The following is a 15,884-nucleotide window of genomic DNA, read 5'->3' as shown; positions in this document are numbered from 1 at the left end:
AATAAACATGTTAGCACCTTCATCTGTTTTGCTTGGAGCTGCTCCAACTGATAGATATGCAACGTGGGCTGCAGATTTAACCTGTGCCACAGCTGAAGGGAGGTTTCTTCATGTTAGACATGGAGCGGGTGGGGGAAGGAATCTGTGTCCTAGCAGCAGCAGCGGCAGCAGCTGTGTTTGATATCTGATGCAGAAGTAGGATTATATTTGATAGAGTCAAAGAAGGATTACAGCGCATCTGACAGTAGAGGGGGCTTGCAGGAAAATTGTTTGCCATGGATTATGGGGACATAATCTTTTAATGTCCCCAGTAAATGTTGATGTTGGAGGGAAGATAGATAAAGCACATATTAATTTTTAGGAGTAGAGGATTGTGTATGTAAGTTTCCATAACAACCTAATATGATTTTGATTTGCTTATTATTGAGAAGGACAGTTCCATTTCACAATGTTTGTTATAGATAGAGTGTATAAATATCACATCTGTAAATAACAGACATGGAAACAGTCAAGAATGCTACATCTCTTTATCTACTACATTGTTGATGTGGACTTCCTACCAGGAAGCCATATTTTTAAATAATTCTGTAATGCCTGTCAAAAAAAAAAAAAAAGCTGAGCCTTTTTTGTCTTGTTTTTAAATTAAAGACTTACAGTCATCAGATAAGTAAAAACCTGAATATGCGAGTAATCTGGTAGTGTTTCATATTTTTCAGTCTTAAAAGAAAAATTGAGCAGAAGCGTATTTAAATAACTGGTATTGTTGCTCTCCTTCACTTCTGGGAACTCATTTATCCTCTAAAGCTTGTGTGAACAAGTTTTTATTGTGGGCATACAAAGTATTAGATATCAAATCCAGTATAAGAAGGTGCAAATCCCATTGAAAATCCTGCAATTTATCTCTTGCCTCCACTTTCTCAAGTTTTCTTCCATAAGCATCTGCTGACAAAGAGCTCTGGCAGCCCTGATGTGCAGGTCTGAGTACATACCAGATTGCTGGGTGTCCCTTGGGTCTCACAGGAATAGCAAAACTTGGTTTACCATCAGTTATTACTTGGTGCTGATGAACATAGAAAGTAGTATACACTTTAAGATGTTAAAAGCATATCTAAAGGCAGGCCAGAAGCTCAGGGCTCAGGCTGTTTTAACTTGCCTTTCTGACAATAAAGGCAATTGACCTAATTTTTGTGAGTGAAATCCACAGGAGCAGGATTTTGCTGTGGAATTATCCATTAATATGTAATTATACACAAGAGGATTGTAGAAAAAGTGTTTGAGGCTTAAATAGAAACTTTAGAACAAGTAAATAAATAGAGAACAAAGCACTCAGTAAAACTGTGGCACCTACCACAGGAATTTAATTAATGCCTCCCAGGCACAGTCTACTTATCCTTATATTCCTCAGAAAATGTGGGAATCACATCTGTTACCCTGGCTTAGCCTTGCTTCCTTCTTTTTCTTTTCAGCAGAAAAATCCTTCCCATGAGGATCGGAACAAATAGCAATAAACAGATAGTGACAGAGAGTCTCTGTCACTGTGCAAGGTCCCTGCTCAAGGATGTCCACATCTGAGCTGAAGTACTTCTACTGTTCAAGCACAACACTTTTAATGGTGAGCAAAAAATGGCCTTTGTGGAATTGTGCAGCACCATCAAAATCCTTAGAGACCAGACTGGATGAAGGGTTGGGTAATTCCTGCAAGACAGTTGCACTGTATCATTATACCCCATCCAGGGATTTCATTTACTGGCAAAAGTTGACACCAAGTCTTTGAGCGTCAGACCTCACTTCTGTGGCTGAAGCTCCAAGCAAATGCTGCTCTCCCCAGGCTCTTGCTTATTGCTGCTGAAGCCAACAACAAACCTCACTCTGTCTTTTGGAAGAAAGGGTTTAGGATTACCTCATTTTGCAGACTATAGCTGTATTTAATGTTAGTTCTGAGTAGTGAATGTCATTAGGAAAAGCAGCTGAAATGCATATGTGGCTGATTGCCAATGCTAGTATTTAAGTTTTCCTCTGGAATATTTTACTTGTCATCTTCCAACATATTTCTGCACCTAATTAATCTACAAAACCTAAAAAATCTTAAAGTATACACGTATTGTGCTCAAGTAATCTTCTATGGGTATCCAAAATTTATAAGAAAAAATTATGTTGATTACACATGATCGAAGCAACATTTCATTTTTCAGGGAATTTTTACTACAGTAGCTAGACCTTGACTAAAAATGACTGGCAGTATTAAATGGATTCCACTTAAACAATCACAACACAAGTGATGGTGATTGTCACAGTGTTTTATATGGCAGCTTGAGTATGACTAAAATTAGTATGTGAAATAGAGCAGCGATACATTTTTCCTCTGGCCAAAAATGTCTTTATGCTAATGCATAGGAGGTCAGGGTGGTCTTCATCTTGAGCAAATATGATCTTCAGAACTGAAAAAATCCTGTTTAATATAATAAAACATGTAGACTTAGAAACCCTCCCTCTTTTTTCATTGGCCACATTGCATTTCTGGCATGTAAGGAACTTCGTGCATACTCAGTAGGAACTAACTGTTCCTGTGTACATGAAAAAATTATGGCCCTTGGTATAGAACTAATAGAAATAATTTTTAAGTAGAAACTGATCTGAAATTATAATTTATTAATGTAGCATAGAATTCTAGTAGTACATCAGTCTAGTATGGCAGTATCAAGCCACTAAATCAACAAAACATTCAAAGATCTATAATATCTAAACTATATTATAATTTTATAACTACCTGAATCATGTATAACATTCTTCTTTTAGAAACTAATCAAAGGTATGGAGACTGTCTGGAATTAGCTCAAAGATTAGTGATTAACCTTCGACAACAGATGCAATGGAGATTGTTTGCTGTATGTCACCCAAAGCACATCTGATCACACAGACGTCTTCCATAGCAATACAGTTATCAGTTAATTTAAAATTTGAAAAAACAGGTATATTTCCTGTATACAGTACTACAATTACCATTGACAGTCCAAAGACTGAGAATGTTTATTTTCAACAACTAAAAAGTATTTTGCATTTTGTTTTTTGAAGTGCATCAGCTGCCAGTTAAAATACAGAACTAAAATGTAGAAAAATACAAAAGGCGTGTGTTTCTGTGTAAGCACACACATGGAATTCCTCTTGGCTCATGGAATAGCTGAGCTGTTCTGCTCTTAGGAACAGATTTTTCTGCTTTAGTTTGGTCTTCTGAAAGTTAGGTGTTTAAGACTGAGAAAGGTGTTGAAGGTTCCTTTTGCAACCAATGGAGAGAAACAGGCACCTTCATAAAGTAACTTTTCTCTTCCTGAAATGGGCAGATGAATCTTATTCTATGTGCTAGAAACTTCCTGGTTTTTGGAAAAATGTAATGAATTGGGCAGACACAAGTTGCTTACTGACAATATAAAGAATTCTTGAGCTCAAATTTCTTCAATCTTACTTTTGCCCAGTGTGTCACATAATTACCACCAAATATAAAAAGTAATGCTGCTATTAATACTTATAGTGAACAAAAGACCTGACAAACTATTACAGAAGTAAAAGAAAGAGTTTAATACCTAAGGCCAGATTACAGAATTTAGCATCTTTGGTACAAATACTTCTGCAAAAGGAAAAAGAGGAAAAAAAGCAGAAATATCTTAAATATATATATGTAGATGTGGTCTGGAAGATTGCCTAAAGAAATTAATTTCTCCAGGCACTAAATAACTGCAGTATTTGGTTAGCAGACTAGATGAGGGGCTAAAGTGTCTGTATGGTATAGGTACATCTCACAGCTTCAGATTAGTCTGCAATAAAGTTTTCAGTGAAATTTATTTTCTCAAAGAAGGTAGCACTTCTGGTAGTTCTGTTGAGCTATGAAATTCACTTTTATGTTCACTCTAGAAGCAACTGATTGCAAACGATATTATCTTGGTTTGTGAAGCTGTCATGGTCACATCAAGACCATACAAACACCTGCCATCAGTGAGGCCCTGCTGCTTCATCAAGGCATATTCACTTCACCTGAAATGCTGTCATACAGACACTTTCCTGAGATTTGATACAAAAAAATTACAGTCAGACCACCAGGTGATTTACCTGTAGCTTGGTGGTAAGGGATACATACTGTGAGGAATTTCAGTAGAGTATGGGGAGTTTATTTCCTTCTTTAATTGCCTTTGCGTATGGATTTTAGCTCATGATGTTGTATGATAAGAGATTGCTGTTCTGGATAGGGTCTCAGGAACCATTTGTATTTTTTCTGTTCCTAGAGATAACAGTCTAAGTAAGAGAAACCCTAGGAGTATGCAGGGTGGTGCCATGAACACCATAACATTGGTCAGGATCCTGAAGCTATGGGAAAGGTCAGATTTGCCTATCTTGGCAGGGCAGGAGAAAGCCTGGCTGCCACAATGTCACCTTTCAATAGTGGCCTCAGAAGTGTTTCATCACAAAAGTGACCGTGGTTCAGCAGCAACACCCAAATGCACACCACCTTTGTTAGTGACAGAAAAGCAAAAATGCGGGGTTTGATCTCCATGGGGAAGCGTGGTTTAGTGCATCTCTTCTGATGCACTGTAGCCTGCCCCAGGTCAGGGGACAAGGGGACATCTCAGGCTCTTGGCCACCCCACTGTCAGTGTGAGGGCAGGAGCCAGGAGAGTGGCCAGTAGGAGAGGGCACTGCTGGAGGGTGGCAGCGGCAGCAGGGCTGCCTCGACCCTGCGTTTCAATGCAACAGGATCTTTTGTGAGAGACGGTGAGCTGTGAGGCTATTTCTGTGACTTTCACAGGTTTTTGACTTCACACCATTTTTATGGCTGAGCACGGGCTCCCAAGCAGCTGGCTAAATCGAAACCCTCACAGAAAATGACACCAGAAGGTATGTCTAAAGTGGTGGAGTCTGAAATGAGAGGTACATTAAAACATAAAGCATGTAAAGAGAAACAAACCAAGGCATTTATAGATATAAAAATCATAGAGTAAGTGAAATGAACCTGCTGGATTATACTTGTGTGTTGAGCTCTAGGCGAAAGCAAGATTAACTTTGTTGAGGTCAATAAATAAACCTCCCCTTCAGAAACAAATTGCTTAATTTAGTTGTGTGGTGAGATAGAGCCATCTGCAATGCCCACCCATCACCAGAGAGGTTCTATAAATAACTACCACCATTGCACTAAAGCAGAAGAGGATTAAAGCTCTCATTTAGCTCCCTTGCAGAGACAAAATACAAGCTTTTTACTGCATGTGAGCAAAGTGGTTGCTTAATGCTAGGTGAATGATGGCCATCACAAAAACCTTCCCAGGGCACGGTGTGACACACTCATCTTTCCATTTGGAGCTAATATTTCCAGATCAGGAATTAAAGAGAAAAAAAATAGGAGTTTAAGTGCAACTGAAAACCAAATCATTGGATGTGTTGAAATCTGGGTTGCCAAAACAGTTTGGGACACATAACTGCTTTAAAGACTCTTTCTACGTCCCTTCATTTTTCCTCAATACATATTTTGATTATATAGGTGCCCTAACAAATGTCAATGAAGAACACACTGCAAGTAAGTTCTGTTTCAAATATACTAACAAATTCAGTGACAACCTTACTTTTTCATCAATTTATTGTTAGTAACTTCAATGCATGCAATATCAGAATAGATTCATCTTCTTTCCTGATGATTCTCTCTATCTTTAATTGAAATCTTACTATGAATGGCAAAGGGAAATAGCCAGAATGCAGTATTTTGTACTGAGTTGAGATTCATGAGAATTAGAAACAGAGCGTCACGAAAGATGGAGGAAAGAATATCAATGACCAGATGAATCATTATGTTAGGCATACACTGGTATTTCTCACTGTCCACACAGCTCTCAGCAATTATGAGCTGCTGAAAAGAAGATGTTTTCAATTAAATTTTTGGGGAAAATATTAAAGAAAATTTTGGAGAAATTATTTTTGGGAGAAAATTAGCCACCAACTTTGGTAGCTATGATTAAAAGTAATGGAAATGGGGAGGCACCTTATTAATTTATTCTTGGGGAGGGTCCTCTCTAGTTATTCTTTTTACCTATACATGTTGCCTTGTTTGCTGCCTGAAATGCTGCAAGTCATTGACAGTATCAGATGAACCTACCTTGAAAGGGATTTCCTAGAGATCTACAACAGCATATCTTCAAAGGCTATGATCAGACATGATTGTAAAGGTTTTGCTGACAGAAACACTTGAAGACATCTCTCCAGCAGCTACTTATTATGATCTGTTAACTGAAATGTAGTGCTCTTTGGGGTAGTAGAGTAAATGCAAAGAATCAGCATTTTAAACTTGACATCATAGTTTCCTACCTCCAAATAGACCTGCATTTTATTTATGAACATGTTATTTTTATTGTGACTAAAATCCATGAATCCCAAGGTACCTTGCACATACTTGAGGAAGATCTGTAGGCTCAATGAAGGTTTAAGCTAAGCGCACTGGTTTTATGCTGATGCAGATGAAGCAACATCGTTTTGCCTCTACTGGGTAACTTAAGGCAAGAAAAACAACCTCCCCAGGGAAAAGGGTTATGAAAACAAGCAGGTGTGTTTGAGGGAGCAAGTGGTAATAATAGCCATTTCCTAAAGGAATATGTGTTCATTTTAGACACGACAAATTAGACAAAGGCATGACACCTCAGACATCTGGTGAGATATGAGTTTCCCAGCAGCATGTATGTCCATCCTGTCCTCTCTTTCCTGTGAGTTCAGATTAAAATCCTTCTTAACTAACCTTGTAATAAAACAAATGTGAGAGCAGAGGATATGAGATAGGCAAGACAGTGTCTTCTCTAAACATTCATGTTTTTTTGATCTAGTGTTTTGCTTGAAAAATCAGACAAGATAGAGAAGCTTTCTAAGGGAAGGAGGAAATGCAGGTGTCAACATCTGGTTGACATAGTGCTAAGCAGATGGTGTCCCATAGTCCCATGGAGTAGAAATTGTGGAGTTTCTTCCTCCTATGTCTAAACCAGTAAGTAAAAGGGGCAGGGGCTTCTGCATCTCCCCAGTGAAGGCAAGCGGCTAGACACAAAGCACTTCAAAGGCCTAGACTTTTTCCTTGAAAACAGGGCGGCCTTACCTCTCCTGCAGCACTTTGCCATCCTCTGGGGAAAGTAGCTAACACATTCCAAAACTGTTCCTGGGAGCATGCCAGTGGCTGCATGGCATGGGCACTCATACATCACTGCCAGTGTCCCTGCCCTTGCCCTCTTCACTTTACTAGTATAAATGTAGCCCTAAAGACTAAAAAGGGCCAGAGACCTAGTGATCTTTTTAATCTAACAATTGGCTGCCACTTAAGTGAGGAAAATACTCCAATCTCTTTTATGTCAAAATGTGTATAGGAATTTTCTTTCTTGTGTCTTTACAGCAGGATTTAAGGAGCTGTAAGGAGAAATTTGCAGCAGATCGCAGTAGGAAATAGTCATGAAAATACAAAGAAAAGGCAATGTAATAAAAGCAGATAAGACCTCGGGCCTTTGTCTTTCTTAAATATTTATATATCCGACTCCACACCCACCTCTGACAATACATTCTCCCTTTTTTTCATTCTCTTCCATGTCTCCATCTCTTTTTTCCTCACTCTTCTTTCTCCCATTCTCATCATTAAGAATGTTTTAATTTCTTTTTTAATCCCCTTACTACAATGATTCCTCCTGCCTATTGCCCTCTGGCTCTTCAACCTACAGTTTCTCCCTCTGTTAAATAGTATTTCTGGCAGTTACATGTTATAAGTAATTGATGGAAAACATTTCAATCCAAGAATAAGTTTGGCAGAATAGGGGACCAAGAATTACTTTTTTCAAAATTATTGCCATGAAACACTGAGATATGCTGTCAGAAGGCTAAAGGCAGTACATTTAAACAGCTTAAAAACTAACAACAACCTGATGAAAGCATAAATTGCACAAGAAAATACAATAGCATACCTCTGTACATTCTGATTTGAAGAGTTTCATCTCAGTCCTTCTCAATTTTGACCATTCAATTGTCTGACTAAAATGAGGTTTCCAACAAGCTCCTTATCCCCACGTCCTGTTGAAATTATGTATTAGCTTGCTGTTAACTCTGTCTTCCCTTCAAAAGTTATCACTGAAGAACTGATTTCCTCTCAAGTATTTTCTGTTGCAGGTATTAAAAACTGAAATACAAATTTCAGCTGACTCCCAGAAGTTGTGCCCAATGTGACTACTTTAGTACTCATTTACAGCTTTCATGATTTATTCAGGCTTGGGCAAGGAATTGCTCCCTACCAGAATGAATCCCAGACTCATGGTATGACAGAGCTTCTGGAAGGTATTGGAAGGTGTGTTTGAGGAATACTATTTTATGCATCTTTATATAAGCAGTAAACAAGGTCCCACTGGAAACAGCATGATTGATGCTGTGAAAATTCTAAAAAATATTTGTAGGAGGCTGGAGGAGTTAACCCAAATTACTTTAATAACCTGATTTTTAGTATGTCTCTGTGAATGGTTGATTTGGCACAAGGAGAAGGAACAGAGAGCTAGGGGAGTTAGAAGAATAGTTTCAAGGGAAGAGGTAAATTGAACCTCATCCTGTTAATACTTTTGATTCATTTATTCAGACTTCAGTCTATGGGCACAAACCAGTATAAACCCCAAAATACCCACTTGTAACTGATCTCAAGTTGTGCCCAGCTGTACCCCACTTTTAACCATAAATTTTCACCCTTTTCAGGTAGTCATGTCTTAACATCACAGCAAACTGTCTAAATGAACCTATGTTCAAGCAAGCCAGAAATCTGCTTCTAAGACCTCATTTAGGTTTTGAAAAATCTACTGCCAGATTATACAAAACCTAGGATTAAAAGACAATATGTTTTCATTACTGGTATAGCATAGATTTGTTTTCATTACTGGTAATTTTTCTAGAAATACAAAAAGGTAGCTGTGGAAGACTAGATAATTATACTGACTTGCAAAAGGCTAAGGGGTCAAGATAGCCTCTAGCAAGGAGTCTATTCCAGAGATAGATTATTATGAGAAAATATATCAAATGTTAGAAATGGGAGAACCAGCTGAAATTCAGGGAGCTGTAAAGAGGTGATGGAGAACAGAGCATAAAAATGAGTGAGAGAGAGCCCCTGACCATAATACAGTGGAAAATCAGAATTAGTGGAGGGTTTTTATCATTTAACTTTAAAAAGTCAAAAGTCAATTCTGTACAATACTGAGTGACTAGCAAAATCCTGCTTAAGTTTATATTACTCCCACAAATTTTATCAGATACAATTTTGGTGGCCTCATTGGGTTTAAAGCTGCTTACCACCGGTTGAATTTGGCCCATGTGATTTAGACAAAGACTACACAGATACTTTGTTTGATTTCTAACGTAACTGATTTAATTAGTATAGTTAGATTGCTAGCATATACATTTCAGAGTTTACACCACCCATGGACACAGTGTTGAGTGAAAAGGTACTGTTATGCACTTCAGATGGATTGTCACAGTTCATAATATCACAGAATCATAAAACATTTTATTTAGAAGGGATCTCTCAATGTCATATCATCTAAACTCCTGTCGTGGTTTAACACCAGCCAGCAAATAAGCATCACACAGCTGCTCGCTCACTTCTCCCCCCTACCCCCTGCCGGTGAGATGGGGAAGATTATCGAAAACAAGTAAAATGTGGGTTGAGATAAGAATTTAATAACTGAAATAAAAATAAAACATAATAATAATAGTAATGAAAAGGAAGATAACAAAAAGAGAGTGAAATAAAATCCAAGAAAGGCAAGTGATGCACAGTGCAGCTGTTCACCACCTGCTGACTAATGCTCAGCCAGTCGCTGAGCAGAGATCTGTACCTCCTGGCCAACGCTGCCTGGTTTATACACTGGGCATGACATCATATGGTATGGAATATTTCTTTGGCCAGTTTGGGTCACCTGTCCTGACTGTGTCCCCTCCCAGCCTCTTGTGCCCCTCCAGCCTTGTTTCTGTCAGGGCATGAGAAGCTGAAAAGTCCTTGAGTTAGTATAAACACTACTTAGCCACAACTAAAAACATCAGTGTGTTATCAACTTTATTCTCATACTAAATCCAAAACTAAGCCCTAGTCTTAATGACTGAAATAGCTCATGGCAAGTGAGAAGACCCTCAGGGATAATGCAGACCATTGTGGGATTTTGTGCTTGAAATTATCGTAGCTGAAAATAAATATTATAAATTGGATGATGTGGGACTTCTTTCATTTTGTGTGTTTAGGATTCTCAATGTTGGATAAAAAGCTCCTAGCTGATGGACAATAAGCAAAACTTTGTGTCTTGAAAGAACTACAAATAAGATGAGCAGTAACATTCATAAAGTTGTTGGGACTTCAGAAAAAATGGTAGGCTTGAATTTAATTGGGGAAGTATCTAGCAACATTGCAAGAATCCTCTGTGATAACTGATTTGACGAATTTATATCAACACAGTCTGCTTGTCTAAAATGCACTTTGATCACCACCCAGTTGACAATTTATTATATTAATACCTGCTAATATTTTATACTGAGGGCAAGTGTCCCCTTAATTCAGGGACACACCAGATAATACTTTTTTCCTCTTTTTCATTAATAGTTATTTGTGTCTTGTTTAGGACTGCTAAGTGCTAACCAGTTTCTGATCGGTGTTTTTATGGTGATAATCAGGAAACCTTTTTTACTGCTGTTTTAAGTGGTTTCCATCTTCCTTTCCCCCCTGCAGCTTGTTCCTCTCGCATCAGCTAGAACAGGGCCATTTGATTCAGCACAGCCAAGATGGTAGAGATTTCTGGAAATAAAACAGTACAGAACAAGGAAGGGGAAATCCTATCAGTGACTCTCAGGTCCCTGAGACTTGCAGATGAATGTCAAATCAACTGTCTGCCTGACTGCCTTTTAATCTCTGGTGTGAGAGCGGTCAATAGGAAAAGGAGGTTTTTAATCTTTTTTTATTCCATATCACTTTCCAGCTGAGATTTGCAGGCAAAATTAATAGTCACGTTTCAGCTCACAGATGGAATTGTTGCTAAAGCTTTGGTTTATGTAGAGACCAGTTTTGATATCATGTTGGTAAAACTCTTGCTGGGAGAAAGATCAGGGTTGGCATTCTGCCTGGATCACACCATCATCAGCAGAAAGGTTTCCATTCACACCAGCCACACTAAATCTCACCACAGAACCCTTAAAGCTTCATGATCTGAAAGTGATTATACGCTTCTTTTTTTTTGAATAACTTATCTGTACTCAGAGTTTACTCAGCCTTCAAGGCAGAAAAGTATATAGGAGCTAAGTGGGACTTAAAAGCTCCAGGGCTATGATTTTTTTATCAATAAAATACCAATAAAAATGTCATTCTTGAGTAAAAGTGGCAAAGTAATCTTGCTTCTCAGGAAATTGTGACAGACAAGAGTGTTACATTAATTGAGGGTAAAGGTTAGAATTTCTTCACTGCACAATTTTGATACAGCAAATGCATCTCAGTTTCTGCTAATATTTGAATGTCAGCAGCAGTGTTGTGCTAAAGCAGTTCAGAGATTAATAATTTCACTTTCCACACAGCACCTGACCTCTAATACCTTTGCTCCATGTATCAACAGTACAAGTTTTATGAGGGTCTTAAGGAACAGTTCATGTAAAAGGTGCTCCATTGCTGCCTGTCACTTCTGGGGCTCTACATGACCTCTTGTGCTGTGTGTCCATGGTGTGAATAGGAGTTGCTAAAAGTAGGGAGAAACATGTGCACATCAGGAAAAGGTCCATGGTTGAGGAGCCTTGATGTGCATGACCTCAGCTCTGAGAAAGATTGATTTAGCTGGAGAGGGTGAATTCGGTTGCCCTCCAGCTTCTGATCTCCAAGGATGTGTCCAAAGACACAGGATTTGCCATATTTGCACTGCCCTAAGCCTTTTTTCAAAAGGATCTCTGATACTGTTTCATACTGCAAACATGTTAAGGCTATTTAACAGTGTCATTATCCAAAGCAGCAACATGCCTGAATCCAGAGGCAAGTCCATCCCAGAGAAGCCAACAAGTGGCAGCTGCCAGAGGCAATCTGTATCCATCAGTGAATGATTGTACTCGAGCATGCTGTCAGCCCCTCTTTTAGTCCACCTCATTGTTTCATCCTGCAGCTGACACCTACTATAGACTGAAATTACTTCTGGGTCTAGAAGTAGGTGGTGAATGTCTGGTGGGCATGCCCTTCTGGTCACAACAAACTCCTACAGACCTGAGGTACAGCAGTTACTGCTGGCAAGTCTATGTTAATAATAGTTTATCAATTGCCATGGTAACTAGAGGCTTTACTGTGCCCATGAATGGCCAAGGTGAACATTGCCATTCAGTGCTCCTCCAAACAATGTTCTTATTTTAACTATAAAAGGGACTATCCAGCACATCCCAGGACCACACAAATTACCATAGACAACAAATGTGGAGTGGGATTAGTTATGCCCATGATGTATGCTGGGACAGGTGTCCTCAGCCTAGCCCCCAGGAGCTTGTGCTGCCCCTGGTAAGATTTTTCTAGCATTTGCACCACTGCTGACTTGTCTGCAGCTTCTACATCCTACTACTTTACTGTACAGTTGCACTTAAGAGATTGCATCCAGCACTGCAGTTTACTGCCTACCACAATCTCTCTGAGTATCCTGGTTTTGGCTGGGACATAGTTAATTTTCTTCCTAGTAGCCTAGTGGATTTAGTGTGAGAATAATGTTGGTAACATGCTGATGTTTTAGTTGTTGCCAAGTAGCACTTATCCTAAGTCAAGGATTTTTCATTTCTCCATGCTCTGCCAGCAAGCCAGTACACAAGAAGTTGGAAGGGACCATGGCCAGGACAGCTGACCTGAACTACCCAAAGGGCTATTCCATACGTAGGGTGTCATGCTCAGTATATAAAGTGGGGGAGTTGGCTGGGAGGGGTGGATCGCTGCTTGGGCATCGGTCAGCGGGTGGTGAGCAATTCCATTGTGCATCACTTGTGGTTTATTTCTCTCTCTCTTTGTTATAATACTTTTCATTACTATTATTACAGTTTTATTGTTATTATTATATTTTATTTTATTTTATTTATTAAACCATTCTTATCTCAACCTATGAGTTTTACTTTTTTTCTGATTCTTCTCCTCATCCCACTGGGAGGGCAGACGAGTGAGCGAACAGCTGCATGGTGCTCAGTTGCTGGCTGGGGTTAAACCATGACACTGTGCCATTGTAACGTGCTCTGACTTCTGATACTGAGGCCATTATGAAGAAAAAAATGCATTTTATTTTGACAGGAAAAATATTCTATTTCCAGAAAAAATATTTTTGAAATAATTGTTATTAGCAGCTGATGGAGGGGAGGAAGCCAAAAATCATTTTCAACCTTTTCTATTGAACTATATCATGAAACATGACACTTTCTGATCCATTGAATGTAAGACAGCTACTGTTTACACTTTGCTATGTACGGTTACTTCTAAAAATCCTCATGGACTCTAGAACTTCTGTAATAGAATTAAATAAAATGGCGGAAGGTGTGGAAAGAAAAGGTCTCCAATCTATACAAACCAAATGAAGCTGTGTAATAGTCTTTGCAGAATAATTAGATGAAGCATGAGAAAATTATCCATTATTCTGAAAAGCGTATTTGAAATAAAAATGTCAGCCTTATTATGTTATGAATAAATGTTGGGAGGTGTTGAGTAATAGCTGGCCATCACACATCAGGATTTGGTCAGGATAAAGCCCTCAGTAATGATGTCAAGTTAGATGAACCTTCTTTAGTGTTCTGTTTAAGTAAACACTGTCAAATAAAAGTATTACAACTGTCTGGAACAAGAAAACATACCCTAATGCAAGTGAAGGAAGTGAGTAGCTGATAAAACATATTTGGGTTAACTGCTGAATGTTGATCAACCTACGAGCATAAGAGGATTGGACATCATGGGCAATAATTTATTCTTTTTAGCTTTTTCTGAACCAGAATATGGATTAATTTACCAAAGATACAGAAAGACTTTTTACAATGCAAGTTCATTTTATTTTGCAGTGAAATTCACTATCTGTTGAAATATTGGTGACTGGATGTTGGCACAAAGAAAGCTGAAATAAATTATTCATAACAATTAGCATAGAACTGCAAAATTTCACAGGAGGGATTAAACTGGAGTGACTCATTCAATCTATCTTGATATTGACAGAGGTTTCAATAATGTAGTGAGTGTGGAAAAATTGCCATGTGACAATGTGAGGCCAGGTAAAGAGACATTTTGAATAAGTTAATTGTAACAACAGTGTTTGAGTAATGTGTTGTCTGAAATATTGTTGAAAAGTACTAACAGCTTCCATAAAATGGGTCTTTTGCTTAATACAGAATAGCAGGCTAATTTACAGATGGTGGATATGTTAGGTCAATGGAACAAGCAATCAAGTCTCTCCACAGAGAGTAACTCAAAACACCACTCGAGGCAACAGAGTTATAAAAAGATCTGATCAGAAGCTAGGACACAGCATTGCTGGATATGCATATGCATTTGAGGCAGAAGGCAATGGTACAATCCATCAGAAAATATAAGGGTTTCAAGAAGCAGCAAAAAATTAGTTTTTCTGGCCCAGAACTAAGAGAAGGTTCAGATATGGTGCTTGAAAGCAAAGAAATTGCCTGTTTCTTATATGCAAGAAAACACTTTCATGTACATCCCTTGTAAACAAGCAGAATTGCAGCAAAAGAAGTCCAGCTCTCACCATTTGTCCCTCTGTCACAATTAACCTTGCAAGTGCCTGATCATGAACTAACAACTCAGATTAATGGGGCAAAAATATATTCAGAAACAAAAGACTTAGATGGTAAGAAAGATGACATGTTTTATAGTTCTGTAAGGGCCTTAAACATGTGTTTGTATCTGTCTGTGATAGTTTGAGGACCTTTCTGAGATCATCTAATATCTTTCTGTGATATCACATAGTTTTTTAGAGGAATTGGAAAGGATGGCAAGATTTTGACTGGAAGACAGTTTGTGAAGGAACATTCTAGGACATATGTCAAGTTGAAGAGCAGTTAGAGGAGAATTCATATCATTAGAAGGCTATAGCAAGATGAAACTGTTAGTAAGTATTTGTAATTTGTCATGCAGTTTGAAGAGAATTCTCCCTGGAGCTGTGAAATTGCTCATAGCTGAAGTGCAATCTAAGTAAGAGGTGACAAGAAAAATTCCATTTTTCCAAGATTGATTCTTGGCTGTGATCAATGCTATGTAAACATATGCCCATTTTTTAAATTAACATAATTAGTTAGAAGGATATTTTGTGCAAGAAATATATTTTGGCCCAATCCTTTTAAAGCCAGTAGGTAATTTAAAATCAGTTTAATGTCTCTGTTGCATTCTCAGCATTTGGTCATTGTCTTGGATGATTTCTGCTGGTTGCAATGATGTCAAACCATCAGTTTACTAAATAGCAGCAAAGTAGCCATCTCTGTGTAAGCCTACTTAGCAATGGCATAGTATTTGTAGGTCTTGAAGTACAATGGGATTCAGGTGCGAGTCTTCCAAGGCATAATTGTGCTATGAAATCAGAGGAGGAATTTGATTGGAGAATGAATTATAGTAAGTGATTCACAAAACAGGGCCAAATTCAAGTATTCTGAACTGACCCTGAAAAGTCAGCAGCATGCTGGGACTTTTTGCCAGGATGTTAATAGAAATAATTGTCATTTATGGTTCTCAGACTATCTCAATAACTCCTAAATTTATCCTGTACTTCTGATAACAAGAAAAATTACAAGAGATTTGCTTAGTCATGTATTCAGCAAAGCCATTTCTGCTCCACCTGCAGTCTGCAGAATTGCAGAGAATAAGTTTCTAGAAAAATCTTC

The sequence above is a fragment of the Strix uralensis genome, chromosome 5 (assembly GCF_047716275.1).
Source record: "Strix uralensis isolate ZFMK-TIS-50842 chromosome 5, bStrUra1, whole genome shotgun sequence".
In the NCBI taxonomy this organism is placed as follows: domain Eukaryota; kingdom Metazoa; phylum Chordata; class Aves; order Strigiformes; family Strigidae; genus Strix; species Strix uralensis.
Note: the sequence above shows the minus strand (reverse complement) of the source record.